This window comes from Leucoraja erinacea, chromosome 15 (assembly GCF_028641065.1).
Source record: "Leucoraja erinacea ecotype New England chromosome 15, Leri_hhj_1, whole genome shotgun sequence".
Classification (NCBI taxonomy): Eukaryota; Metazoa; Chordata; class Chondrichthyes; order Rajiformes; family Rajidae; genus Leucoraja; species Leucoraja erinaceus.
The window spans coordinates 8455790-8471200 of record NC_073391.1 but is presented as its reverse complement, the minus strand read 5'-3'; the positions used below and the strand labels follow the sequence as shown (position 1 = coordinate 8471200).

The 15411-nt window shown below is 42.2% G+C and overlaps 1 protein-coding gene across 1 annotated transcript in view; it reads left to right on the top strand.

The window, feature by feature from the left end:
- The window catches only part of LOC129703927 (inositol polyphosphate-5-phosphatase A), a 537367-nt gene that overhangs the window by 90521 nt on the left and 431435 nt on the right, over positions 1 to 15411 (top strand). The gene's annotated exons all lie outside the window — the stretch shown is intronic.

The window sequence follows — 15411 nt, the reverse complement described above, 5'->3', positions numbered from 1 at the left end:
ATATGTCTCTTTAAAGTAGTAATGGTATCTAATTTCATTACTTTCTCTGGCAATGTGTTCCAGATACTAACAACTTCTGTGTTAAACAAAAACCTTTTTTAAAAATTCCCTTTAAAACTCCTTCTTCTTAGCTTAAACCAATGCCCTCATGTTTTTGATTCCCCAGTCATGGGAAAAAGATTTTGGCTATCTACCCTATCAACTCTCATAATCTTATATATATGGGAACTCCATTCCCTCTATTTTCTCCTCCAAACTGCAAACCATTCTAAATTGGAAATATGTGATTGTTGCTTCATTGTCACTGGGTTTAAATCTTGGAACTCCTACTGAAAGTCTTTGTAGGAACACCATACCATAAGGGCTGCTGCAGTTGACAAAAATGGCTACTGCTATCTTTTTAAAGTGACTTAGTGAAGAGTAATTTACGCTGACCTTCCCAGTATCATCCCAATCCAAAATAAGGATATTTGATGGAAAATAAAGAGCTGACATCCTTAAAGAAATTAAGTTATGCATTTACAATCTCAATCTTATTGTCAAAAGATCCATGTTATATTTCATGTAAGTTGCTTTGTCTCAGAAAAATGCAAATTCAATGCCAGTGTCATCTCTAATTTCAATGTACTAAGACCCGATATCATCAAAGAAAGACATTTAGATGCAGGAGCAAATTATACTTCTTGTCCGGATGTTTTGGCAGATGGAAAACTTGCATTAAAGTTACACTCAATCGTAAATAATGTGGAAAGCTAAAATAGGCACTTCTGTTGGTCTAGAATTCTTTCACTCAACATAAAATATTTGTGGAGGAAGGAACTGCATATGATGGTTTAAACCGAAGATACACAAAAAGCCTGTCCCGCTGAGTTACTCCAGCTCTTTAGTGTCTATAAAATATTTGTGTGCGAGTGATAGAATTTCGGGCTGAGATTTCATTTCTGTGCATAATTTGACACTTCGCCTATAATGAAGATGGTATTTAGATTCTGAATTCTCTGTGTCCTTGATGTACTAATGTGCGGTGAGCACCTGGAATGCACAGTGATATCCAGCGGCATGCAATGGATGCTGCCTGTGAAATTCACTGATGCAGGCATGGTCCTTGGATGGGACATGGCACACATGCAGATGAGCATGAAACACAATAGGCGGTGAATGCTGGAATGTGGAGCAATGAACAAACTGCTGGACGAACTCCGCAGGTCACGTGGCATCTGTGCAGGCAAAGGGGCGGTTGACATTTCAGGTCAAGAGCCTGCATCGGGATTCATTGATATGGGAGCTCGAGCCAACATTTTGATCATCCCTTGGCTCTATTCCCAATCGAAAGGGTTCCATAATCCTGACATCGCAGACGACAGTTTTACATCGAATGTCAGAGTTGTGATTCTAACCAACAGCTATAAAGTGTAAGATATTACAAAACAGTTTCTCAAAGAAAAGTTTGTTAGTGATCAGCCATTTCCCCAGATGCATTTTATGACAGAGACCACAGCTCAGTAAATGTACACTTTCCTTTTTTTGTTGTGTTGGTTGAGCCGGGCCATTCATTTATAGAACAAAAGGTTTCTTAAGCGTCAGTCGAATACTGATGCATTCAAAGTTCTCCTTTTGTTTAGTGTAATGCCCCTGTCCCACATAGGAAACCTGAACAGAGGTTCCCGGAGGTGTTTGTCAGTCTCCCTACCTGCTTCCACTACCTGCAACCTCCGGCAACCACCTGCAACCTCTGGGAACCGCACGGAAACCTTGGATGGGGCGCAAAGTCTCCAAAGGTTTCCGTTCAGGTTTCCTAAGTGAAACGGGCATAACTCTTCCCTTGCAATGCCTGCACTGCAGGGCGGCACGGTGGCGCAGCGGTAGAATTGCTGCTGTACAGCACCAGAGACCCGGGTTTGATCCCGACCATGGGTGCTGTCTGTACAGAGTTTGTACGTTCTCCCCGTGACCTGCGTGGGTTTTCCCCGGGATCTCCAGTTTCTTCCCACACTCCGAAAACGTACAGGTTTGTAGGTTCATTGGCTTGGTAAAATTGTGAATTGTTCCTAGTGTGTGTACGACAGTGTTAGTGCGCGGGGATCGCTGATCGGCGCAAACTCGGTGGGCCGAAGGACTTGATTGAGTCTGAAGAAGGGTTTCGGTCCGAAACGTTGCCTATTTCCTTCGCTCCATAGATGCTGTTGCACCCACTGAGTTTCTCCAGCATTTTTGTGTACCTTTGATTGTAATCATGTTTTGGCTTTCTACTGACTGGTTAGCATGCAATAAAAGCTTTTCACTGTACCTCGGTACACGTGGCATTAAACTAAACTAAACTAAACTGAACTGTTTCCCCGCTGTATCTCTAAACTAAACTAAACTGGACTGAACTGAGACCGTCTCTGTGCACTACACTTGATAGCAGACAGCTTAAGAAGAGCATCAGGAGGTTATACTGAACCCCACTACTCCACTCTCCCAACACTCCCTCTACCTTGCCCTCCCTATCCCCTTTGGCAGGGCAGTAGCCCTCAGCACACCACTCCACTTGTTTGTAGATGGGAATACTCTAATCCCAGAATTAACTCTTATAGGTGTGAGTTCAAATCACACTCCTAGCACTCAAGGATAAAATCCCGTTTACATTCCAGTGCAGTAGTTTTTGGAGGAGTCGGCTTTGAGATGAAATATTGCCACGAAGCACTGATTCTCCTGCCAGGTAGATATAAAAAAATAATGCTATTTAAGTCACTGTTTTGAAGAACAACAGGGAATTTCATCCTGGTATTCCTGTTAATATTAAATTTTGAACTAACTGATGATCTGATCATTATTTTATTACAAAACACAAAGTGCTGGAGGAACTTAATGTGTCAGGCAGCATCTATGGAGGGAATTGCCAGGTGATATTTCGAGTCAGGACATTTCTCCTGGACTGATTACTGAGGAAGGACACGTGGTATAGAGCCTGGACCTGATCTGAACATAATCCAAATGGATGGTCCTGATTCAAAACATTCCCTGTACATTCCCTCCACATTTGCGGCCTTGCCCACTGAGTTCCTCCGGCACTTTGTGTTTTGCTCAAGTATCTATTATCGGCAGTCCCTTCTATCTCCATTGTTTCATTACGATTTGTCGGTCTTGCAGTGTTTAGGTTTAGATTTAGGTTCATTATTGTCATGTGTACCGAGGCACAGTAAAAGGCTTTGTTTTTTATACTATCTATTCAGATAAGATAATGCTAAATATAAATACAAGCAAGTCAAACTCAAGTACAATAGATAGAGCAAAAGAAAAGGTAATGAGTGAATAATGTAGGTCTCAGCAATGTAGCACAACAGATCCATAGACAAAGGTCACTGTCAGCAGTGGGGTAGAGGTGAATCGGACTGTACCCTAGCTTATGGAAGTAATGTTCTGAAGCCTGATAACAGAGGGGATGAAGTTGTTCCTGAGGCTGGTATTGTCCGCTATCAAGCTTCTGTAACTTTTGCCCGGGACGGGAGCCGGGAAAAGAATGAGTGGGACAAGTGTTTGATTATTTTCTGAGACAATGTGAAGTGTAGATGAAGTCAATGGTGGGGAGTCTGGTCTGTGTGAAGGACTGGGCTGCATCTACAAATGTCTGCAATTTCATGTGTTCTTGGGCAGAGCTGTGGCCGGGCCAAGCTGTGGTGAAACCCGACAGGTTGCTTCAACGGTGTGTCTATTTGGTAAAGTCATTGGAGATATGCCGAATTTCCTCAGCCTCTGAAGACCGTAGAGGCATGTAAACATATAGACAACTTTGTTTCTCACTCTAACAATGGTGATTACACTTCAGAATTGCCCGATAGACTGGGTCATCTTCAAGTTGGGAGAGTTGCAACATAAATGCAAGTCATTTTTTTTCTCACGGAACACAATATCACAATTAAATGGAAAATGCCAAAAATAAACAGCAGGTCAGGCAGGTTCTGTGATGTGAGAAGCTGATGCTGTTTCAGATCACTGACCGATCATCAGGAAGGATATATGACAATACGTGGCATGTTGAAACAGTATTTAGCAGCAAGTGGACTGGTTATAGGAACTGGATCCTGACCTGGGGGCTACTGACGGGGAGAGATAGTCATACTTGTGCACTTGTTTGCACTGCATAAGCTCTCAGAATATGACTCACTAACCAACTCCCTTTACAAACGATGCCCTTTGTTGAAAAAATAGACAAAAGTGCTGGAGAAACTCAGCAGGTGAGGCAGCATCTATGGAGCGAAGGAAATAGGCAATGTTTCGGGCCGAAACCCTCCTTCAGTCTTTCCTTCACTCCATAGATGCTGCCTCACCCGCTGAGTTTCTCCAGCATTTTTGTCTACCTTCGATTTTCAGCATCTGCAGTTCCTTCTTAAACCCTTTGTTGAAAATATTGTTTATATCATAGTTGGAATGGTCAATTAGCAAGCAAGAGAAATTATTATAAGACTTAATTAACATGGCCTAGATTGTAATTTTCCACTCATCCTGCACAATATTTCAGGCCACAGGCAGGATAGACTTGACTGCCTGGGACCCTTATTAATATTCTGGTGTGGTCTCCTCATGTTTTAGTTGTGCCGTTTCATGTAAAGAATTAGTAAACTCCTACTCTGCTGGGGCAAGGTTGACTATGGCAGGCAAAAACATGTCAGGTGGGTGACGCCCTGTTTAAGACTGAATTTGCCTTAAAATTAAACCTTAATAAGGCTACTGTTTCTTGGCAACAGGGAAAGATTGGTCAAGGTGCCCAACGCTACTTCCGGAGTGGGAACCCCAATTCTTTGATTTGGAGAACGTCACACATGCTTGTCACCCTAGTTAATTCTGCATACCCTACTTAATTCTGCACCTTGGTGATTACCAGTCACCCCCCCCTCCTTCCCCGAGTGACTGATCCCCCCCCCCCCCCTCCCCCCCCGAAAATTGCACTACGGCTACAGTATATACACATATATATTTTACTGTTACATTAATCTATGTTCTCACTTCTGGGTGAGATGCTAACTGCATTTTGTTGTCTCTGTACTTGTACACTGCACAATGACAATAAATTAGAATCTGAATCAAATAGTCAAGATGTCAGATGCTCAGAACTCAGGATATCTCAGCTGAATAGGCAGCTTTCATCCCAATGGTATGAATATTGATTTCTCTAACTTCCCTTGCTTTCCCTCTATCTCCGTTCCACCCCGCCCTAGTTCTCCGACTTGTTTCACTGTCCTCCTGATTAATTTTACTGTTTGTATGCCTCGTTGTCAGCTTCCTCTCAGTCAACAATAAACCATTCAGGTTCCCCCACGCCGGGTCCTCCAATGTTCTTCCCCCCCCCCCCCCCACAGTGGTTCTTCATGCTGTCATCGACCATCGACCGCGGGTCGACCCTCGAGGTTTCACCGTTGCCGCCGCGAGGCTTCTCCCCTGTCGACAGCCCACTTCACGCCTGTAAATCCAGGAATTCAATCCCCAACTGCACTGACAGTGTACATTTTCCAGAAAATTTCTGAAAATAATCTGCCACTTGTGAGCCATTGGGGGTGGGCAATCAATGCTGTTCTTTTCAGGGACACACAGAACCCAGGAAATTAATACATTATTGTTTTTAGTTTAGAGATACAGCGCAGAAACAGGCCCTTCTGGCCACCGAGTCCACACAGACCAGCCATCCTCGCACATTAACACCATCCTACACACACTAGGGGCAATTTACACTAATACCAAGCCAATTAGCCTACAATACGATCATCCCCTCCAAGCTGGTTACCAAGCTCTCAGATCTGCGTCTCTGCGCATCTCTCTGCAATTGGATCCTCGACTTCCTCATCCACAGACCACAGTCTGTTTGTATTGGTGGAAATGTGCCATCCTCGATAACAATCAGCACGGGAGCACCTCAAGGCTGCGTGCTCAGCCCCTGCTTTATACTCATGACTGCGTAGCCGGATATAGTGCGAACTCCATCATCAAGTTCGTCGACGACACCACTGTTATGATACGTTACGATAGAACTTTATTTATCCCAGGAGGGAAATTGGTCTGCCAACAGTCATAAAACACAACAAGATACATGCAACATGAAATTAAAGTGACGAGTGGCAAGTCCAGGATTTGTGTTGTGCAAAGATTGGGGAGGGGTGGAGGGGGGGATGGGGGAGTCAGCCTACCCCACAACAGAAGGGGAGGAGTTGTACATTTGATAGCCACAGGGGAAAAGGATCTCCTGTGGCATTCTGTGTTGCATCTTGGTGGAACCAATCTGTTCTGTGGCTAAGACAGGCCTGTTATGTGTTGTTATTTCTGTAATTCTAAGTAAATATGTCCACATTAATTGATTCAGAAATAACAGAAAAGTACAGTGTGCAATTTTTGGATATTCTTTCTGAATTCTTACTCTTTGCTGTTTTTTTGATTAAATATTTGGGGAAACAAACAGTTTTCAGTTTAGTTTACTGCCACGTGTACCGAGGTACAGTGAAATGCTTTAGTTGGGTGCCATCCAGTCAGCGGAATGACAATACATGATTACAATCAATCTATCTACAGTGTATATATATACTGTACATGATAAGGGACAGCAACACCATCTAAATGAAGCATTCTCTGATATTTCACAGGAGTAATGTTGGCTTCTTTTGAACAATTTCTTCAGCATATGATAGGTTTGGTGTGAGTTATTAAGTTATGACCACACTAATAGCCAAAGGAATGAATGCCAGAATATTCACTGGAGTATTCAATACATTGCATATCAATTTAATTTGCACACAATCACACCAGAAGGGTTTCGGCCCGAAACGTTGCCTATTTCATTCGCTCCATAGATGCTGCTGCACCCGCTGAGTTTCTCCAGCTTTTTTGCATACCTTTGATTTTTCAGCATCTGCAGTTCCTTCTTAAACCCCAAATACTTTGTCGTGCAATGTTTTCCGATGCGTGGTGTACAAGTTTTTCTGGTTTATATCAATGCAGTGAATAGTGCATCAATTGTTATTTCTGTGTTACTTACAAGATTAAAAAACCACAGCCAATTTTCCACGAAGCAACCTCCCTTTAATTTTTATGGTGAGCTGTGCAGGGGGTCCACTTCAGCCATGTCAAAAATGTAATACTGTGTTCAATCTTTCAGAATCAATTTGAGAAACTGGCCCATTGAAACAAAAGGAGCCAAAGCTTCATTAATTTTTGATCGGTTGAATAATTTCTGTATGTCCAAATTGGAACATGCTGTAAAGTCCAGAAATCTGTTCTCAATGATCGCCTTAAACCAACACTGAGCTGAATCTGTTTGTTTACCCAAAATGCTATTGACTTATAAGGACTATAAAGTACCATTTAACCATTGGGATTTATCTTAAATGCATTCTGATAATGTGTGTGAATTAAGAAAAGCTGAACAGAATTGTTCTCAATTTGTTTTGCTGATTATGAATGGAACAATTATCAGCGTGATTATATATTTCATGTCCTCAATTAGACACGTGAACCCTGGTAACCCATTTAATGCATGGGCAGAGACTATATGAGCTGTTGTCGGCCACTGAAAGGGTAAGTGGGGCTGCAATTAGCAGTGATCACCAGTAGGTGAAGAAAGCAAGTAATTGTATTACAGAAGTGCTTATGAAAAGGTTAACTTCTGCTCCCTGTTCTGTTCAGGCAGAATTGTTTACATTGTGGAACATATTGTGCAGCTATAGATTTCATTTGCACTCTGTTTTAATACTGGTCAGTGGCAGTATCTGTGATGGATAGTGGCATTTAAAACACTTTTAGATAGGCACATAGGATATGCATGGAATGGAAGGATATCGACTGTGTGCAGGCGAAGGAGATTAATATAACTTGACAGTATGGTTAGCATGGAGATTGTGGGCCGAAGGACCTGTTTCAATGCTGCACTGTTCTATGTTCTATGACAGGTCAGAAGAAGACACTAAAGAGCCAGTAAGTCCTGAAGCTCTTGCCTGAGATTCTAAGCCAGACGTGTGTATGGTATTTACAAGCCCAGTGACAGAGTTGCTGCAAATGTGAATTATCATGGGTGTGCCTTGTATTCTGTCTCTGACTGCCAGCAATCAGGAAGATTTTTATGGCACAAACATATCTGACAAAAACTGTTCTGAAAGGGCAGATCTGTTTGAACGTGCTTCTGCAGAGTTCTGCTCTGGCTGCTTGTGAATGAATAGGCTTTGATCATCATCATCATCACAATGCTTAAAGTGGCTAATGTTTTCTTTTAAAGTCATTCCATTTTCACTGATAACATTGCTGTGATTTTCTGCTGCAAAAGTGTTCATGATATTATTGATTATAGTGACCGACAAAACAATAAAGAGTTCACTGACCAATTTAGGAAAATGATAACATTGAAAGGGCAAGAGAGTGGGGTTAGGAGGAAGAAATAAATCAGCCATGATTGAATGGCGGAGTAGACTTGATGGGCCGAAGGGCCTAATTCTGCTCTTATCACGTGATCTCATGATGATAACACACTTGTTGCTTACGCCTCTAAATGTAGTGCTCTAAAGAGAGAAATCCCAACTGTTTGCACAGATTTAGCTAGTTCTGAGCAATATTACTTTAGCTTTATATCACACACAGTTCCTCTGGCTTTTGTAAGCATTGCACAATAAATATCTCCATGTTTTCATTTTTGCAATGTAAAGAATGTCTTTGAGACCAGAATTTCAAAAAGTATTTCAATTTTCTCTTTCAAGTCCAAAATGAATGCTTATCCTGAAAAGATGAATTGAATCAGCAATTGTCCTTGGCAGAGGAAATTTGCTGCGTGTGTGGACTTTGTTAATGGAAACAGCAGCAGTGGAAAACAGGATTTCCTGTGGATACAGCATTGATAAGCTCCCAAGCAGCAGTTCAGCACATGTTTAATGGGGCTGATTCTGATCAGAAAAAGGCAGGTGTTTTGTGTTGAATGAACCATTTCATTGTGGTAAAGAATGAAATTATCACAACATTCTGACAACTGTAATCCAATTTTGAGTTTAGTTTAGTTTTGAGATAATGCGCAGAAACAGGCCCTTAGAAACAGGCTAGCGATCCCCACACATTAACATTAACATTATCCTACACGCACTTGGGACAATTTACATCTATACCAAGCCGATTAACCTACAAACCTGTATGGCTTTGGACTGTGGGTAAAAACAGAAGATCTCGGAGAAAACCCACGCCGTCACAGGGAGAACCTACAAACCGACTACAGGTAGCACCTGTAGTCGGGATTGAACCTGCGTCTCTGGCACTGAAAGTGCTGTAAGGCAGCAACTCTACTAAAGAGCCACCATGTCGCCCACTTTGAACTTTTGCTTTGAACTTTTTAAATACACATGTTGAATCTGTAATTTTTATTATTTTTTTTATTCTCTCAGATTTATTTTGCTAAAATATCTTCACTTCTATTGTTGGATTCCGCGTCAGTCATCCATCTCTCAGATACTATGTAGCAAAAAATCACTTTTCTGGCTTTTAATAATAGGCAAATCCATGAAGGTTGAAGCAAAGTTACCTGAATGTTTCCTAATTTGTAGTGGTCTCTATTTATAATTATCCTCACAATGCCGGTTCTCTGGATACTTTCAAGAGAGAGCTAGATAGGGGTCTGAAAAATTGCGGAGTCAGGGGATATGGGGAGAAGGCAGGAATGGGGTACTGATTGGGGATGATCAGCCATGATCACATTGAATGGCTGTGCTGGCTCGAAGGGCCGAATGGCCTACTCCTGCACCTATTATCTATTGCCTTGAACTATTTTTATGAAGTTGTTATGTTGGTAGTATACTGAACATTCCTTTTGACAAATTTCATTTTGCTGTTGAATCTTTGGTGGCTCCATGTAACTTATTAAAAAAAATACAGGCAGATGAGCTAACATCAGTTGATTGTTTTAAAAGCCTTAAGTAGCATCGCTGAGTTTTAGATACATTTTGCTATCGTGAGGCTTTTGAAATATTGCTGTTCTAGTTGTGCTGTGTCAGCTTTTCATCCAGGGTTTTTTCAGTTGTGTACTTTCATAGGCAATTGGACCATGGATTGTGATTCGATTGCCATGTGCCTCTGCCATCTGGAGAATATTTGCAGAATTTCCTTTTCTTAACAAGCCACTTAACATTTCTTATGGATGCTGATAAGTGGAGAGACCAATGGGAGGGCAGGTTAGGGAAAGTGAGGCACCAACAAATCCTCAGCATTTGGGAATAATTGAAGTTTGCATGGAATTTGACAGGAATGTGAAACTGGGGCAAAACCAATTTCTGAAGAAGGGTCTCGACCCGAAACGTTACCTGTTCCTTCTATCCAGAGATGCTGCCCGTCCCACTGAGTTACTCCAGCATTTTGTGTCTATCTTCGGTATCTGCAGTTCCTTCCTACACGAGTTAGCAGAGGAAGTAGGTGAGGTAGGCACTGTCCCTGCGTTTAAGAAACAGTTAGACGGGTAGATGGATGGACAGATGTGGAAAGATATGGGCCAAACACAGGCAGGTGGGACTGGTGTACCTGGGACACGTTGGCCAGTGGATGCCCATCTTTGTGATGCATTTTGTGTCTATCGTGCCACAGACCAATTACTATTAAGGATATTCCAACAGACCTTGTTTTTAGTTTGGAGACATTCAATCCATGGTGGAGACATAGCCTTACCCCTGGAATAATGACCTCCCTCTACCCCAGGAATGGAGATTACCCCTGCACCGGGAATAGTGACTGCTCGCACTCTCACAGAGAGTGGCCTCAAATGATTCCAGTGGCTTTTACTCTCTCACTGCGTTTGATGTGGTGTCCATTTACTTTCTCAAGGATACTAAATGTTCATTGTTTCAGGGACCGTGATTTCTCACCATGCTTGCAATTGTGACCACTTCCGGACCCACGTTTACTTTAGTTTAGAGATACAGCGTGGAAACGGGCCCTTCTGCCCACTGAGTCCACACCGACCAGCGATCCCCGCACCTTAACACTATCCTACATGCACTCGGGACAATTTTCTATTATACTAAGCCAATTAACCTACAAACCTGTACATCTTTGGAGTGTGGGAGGAAACCGAAAATCCCAGAGAAACCCACGCAGGTCACGGGAAGAACGTACAAACTCCGTACAGACAAGCACCCCGAGTCAGGATCGAACCTGGGTCTCTGGCACTGTAACGTAGCAACTCTACCACTGCGCCACCGTGCCGTCCAGGGGTGATCTTTCCATATTCCAGTCATGGCAACCTCTGTCTATCCAGTGGATATTGCCTCCACCCCTTCACCATGATGATGACCTCTTCCAATCAAAAGAATGGTGATCCCTTTCCATTCACTGTTGTCACCCTCTTTCTATCCTGGGATGTTGACCTCTTCCTATCCTGGGAATGGTGGTGACCTGTCGACAACTGTCAATAGTGATGCCCTATTTATGCCAGGGATGTTCATTGTTCCTACCACAGAGATTGTTAACTCCACCTTTACTTCAGGAGGCAAGGTCTGCATATCCTCCGGTCGGTGATGGCTTCTTATTAGAGGGACAGTGATCTCACCCTTTCTTGAAATGGTGCTGTCTTGGCATTCTATGCAATTCTTGGTAATTTTCAGTGAACTTTCTGTTCCCTTGACTGAAATCAGATCGCTCAACTAGAGATCTTTAGAGGAATCACACATGGGTTTAAAACGAAGCCAATTTTACTCAAGCTAATGTCACCACTTATCATGGATGGTAGAAGAGTAAGAAAGTTTCCCAGCAATGCTACTCCAGACAAAGCTGTGTATTAACTATTGTTTGAATGAATGGCGATACTGTTTATCCATTCTGAGGTGCAGTCTTTTAAAACGAAGCCAGACTTCCATGTTTTATTTTGCTTCAGTCTTCTCCATTTTGAAATCCTTCATTGATTGCTACATAATCAGTTTATGCTATCAGTGGCCTGGATAGTGCAGTTTTTGTCTCCTTGTCCATAAATCCAAATTAACCTGCAATTGGATGTCTCAGTATGCCCTCAAGTGGAGTTTCTATTTCAGATTGCTGTTTGTTGGGTTTCATTGTGCTAATCATCATCAATCAACAACAAGAAATGACAAGAATTAAACCCAAAATCAGCGGTTCTAACAATCTCTTGAATGTGGCAGCTGAAAGGCTTGTGTATCATTCGGAAAGCTGATAAAGGACACCGTTTGATGGAGGGATTGCATTCTGTGTGTTTGTGTGGCATGTAAGCACCTGCATTGTTTCTCCATCTTGCAGGGGGAGAAACGACATGAATCAAAATTACTGACTAGGTCATAGAGTAATACAGTGTGGAAACGGGCCCAGCTCGCCCACACCGGCCAACATGCCCCAGCTACACTAGTCCCACCTGCCAGCATTTGGTCCATATCCATCCAAACCTATCCTATCCATTAACCTGTCTAACTGTTTCTTAAATGTTGGGATAGTCCCTGTCTCAACTACCTTATCTGGCAGCTTGTTCCATGCATCCTTCACCCTTTGTGTGAAGAAGTTACCCCTCAGATTCCTATTAAATCTTTTCCCCTTCACTCTAAACCTATATCCTCTGGACCTACTCTGGGCAAGAGATTCTGTGCATCTACCTGATCCCTCTCAAGATTTTATACACCTCTTTAAGATCACCCCTCATCTTCCTGCACGCCATGGAATAGAGTTCCAGTCTATTCAACCTCTGCCTATAGCTCAGACCCTCTATTCCTGGCAACATCCTCGTAAATCTTCTCTGTACCTTTCCAGCTTGACAACATCTTTCCTATAACACGGTGCCCAGACTGAACACAATATTCTAAATGTGGACATCAAACCAGGAAAAAAATAGGACCAGGCCAGCTGGCCACTCATACCTATCAATATCATCGTTGTTGATCTAACCAAGACCTCCGCTGCATTTCTGAGCCAGCTACCCTTAGCACGTCCTAACTCCTTTTCAATAAGCCACAGCAAACATAAAAATGAACATTGAGACTTTGGCATCTGCCCAGGTTACTGCTACTGGAATGCCTTGGAGCAGAATTCTAGCTTCAACCATAGTTCCATGCTTCATTAATCTCTCACAGATACTCGAAAAATGAAGCATCCTATGTCCCCATTCAGCAAGACATGAACAAAATTGAAGCTCGATCAGTCTGAAGACAGGTCTCGACCCGAAACGTCGCCTATTCCTTCTCTCTTCCTGCTGCCTCACCCGCTGAGCTTCTCCAGCATTTTTGTCTGCGCACGATTTATATGGTGCATTTAATATTTGGTCCCAACATGTATCGGCCAATGTCTATCTCCAGGTATTTCTCTTTGACATTCAATGGCAAGAGCATCACACACACACCACTGTCATAACTCTTCCAAGGATCAATGCTGGCCATAAAGTTAATTGACATAACCATGTAAATACTTTAGTTACCAGAGCATGGTGGAGTCCTGAGATCCCCTGATGCTGCTTACCTGTTGATTCACCACAATCTCTCTGTTGTTCATAAGCCACAGATCAGGAGTTGGGTGGAAAGTTATCCACTTATCTACAGGTATCGGTGCAGCAACACTTAATAAACCTAACACTGTGAGGGACAAGTTGTTGATGCATCATCACCTCTAACTGCCACTGGGCAACCTTGAGTACAGTATGTACCAGTTACAAGAAACTCAAACAAGGCTTTTTTGATTGCACATCACCATGATCTACCATGTGGAAGGATAAGGGCAGCAAGAGATGGGAATTCCACCATCTGCAGGTTCTGCTTCAAGACACAAAACTGCAAGGACTGCAGCAGTTTAACAAATTGCCTCACCGTTACCTTCTGAAGGACGCTCTGGGCTGAGCACCATGAATTGCTCATGCAAGTGAGACAAAAAACAGAAATCGAGCAGCATCTGTGGAAAGAAACAAGTTTACATTTCAGGTCCTCAGAAATAACCCTTCCTCAGAACTTGGTGTTGGATGGTTCATTGGCTTGAAACATTAACTCGTTTGTTTCCACAGACGCGACATCAATGGTTGAACAGTTTAGTTTTGTTTAAAGAAACAGCGTGAAAAGTGTCCCTTCAGCCCACCAAGTCTGCTCCGACCAGCCGTCACCTATACACTAGTTCTGCTACAAACTAGGGCCAGTGTTACCTCCTATACTGCACGTCTTTAGAATGTGGAGGGAAACCAGAGCACCTGGAAGAAACCCATGTGGTCACAGAGAGAACATCACACTCCATACAGACAGCACCCACTGTCAGGATTGAACCTGGACCTCTGCATCCCTATGCCACACAGGATTTTGTCTTGGTTTCAGATTCCAGTATTTTTTTTATTTGTTTTCCATTATGTCTGTGAGCCTACTTTAAATCTGCTGATGTCGTTGAATAGCAGGTTAGTGGGGTAAAAGGATCTGAGCAGAGCATGCACTTCTGGGAAAAGCTGTGGGTTGAAATACAAATGTTAAGACATTAAAAAGCATCCAATAGATAAATGTATTACAGGAATTGTGTTACCCGTTAGAAACTATTTTTCTTTAGCAATATTTTGAACTTTAAAAATGAGAATATTGACAAAAAAACATATTTTGTTCAAGTGAATGACACCATTTGATAATGAATGATGTGTAAATAGGAACTTGCCATAGTCAATAGGCCTTCAATATAAAGAATGATATGTATTTAATTGCTATCCCATGTTGACAAAAAATACAAGATTAAATCCTAAGACAGGGCTCTATCTATTGTACTTGACTTGATGGTACGTATTTGTGCAAGGTGGATTTGTTCTGAACATGCAAAAGAAGCTTTTGTTGTACCTCTGTACACATGACAATAATAAACCTAAACCTAAACCTAGATAGTGATATTATTGGACAGGACATATGCAGTATGCATAATTATAAATGATATATAGCTGCTGCCTAATTATGTATCATTTTAATTTTAAATTAAATCACTCTATTACCCATTGTGACTTGTGGAATATTGTTTAAGAGAGTTTATAGATCTATCATCATCAATTTTTTTTTAAATGCATCCATCAGCTTCATTTATAATTAAAGCAACTATCACTGCATTGACCCATTAGTTCATTTCATGGTTTGCATTCTTCATGGAACGAATATAAGACGGAGGTGAGTTTTTGTTGGTCAGGTGCATGTGAGGACATGTGGCGCATGGTGTCAAAGCCTTTGGTATGGTTGTAAAGGTCCATCTGGTTCTAGTCCCTTAATGGTTCTACACCTTTAATACCAATACATGATTTTCTAGGTGTCAGCGCATGTTGAAGATTTTTGCAATGTACCTCCAGGTAAACGAGATCCACACTGTGATTTGCTTAATAGCTGTTTGGTCACTGGGAAAAGGTGGTTCAGAATGACCCTGTCAATGAGCTTCCCAGTGGCACATGCCAGGGCACTTATCTACAGACTTTCTTGAGTCTGGTTGCAATAA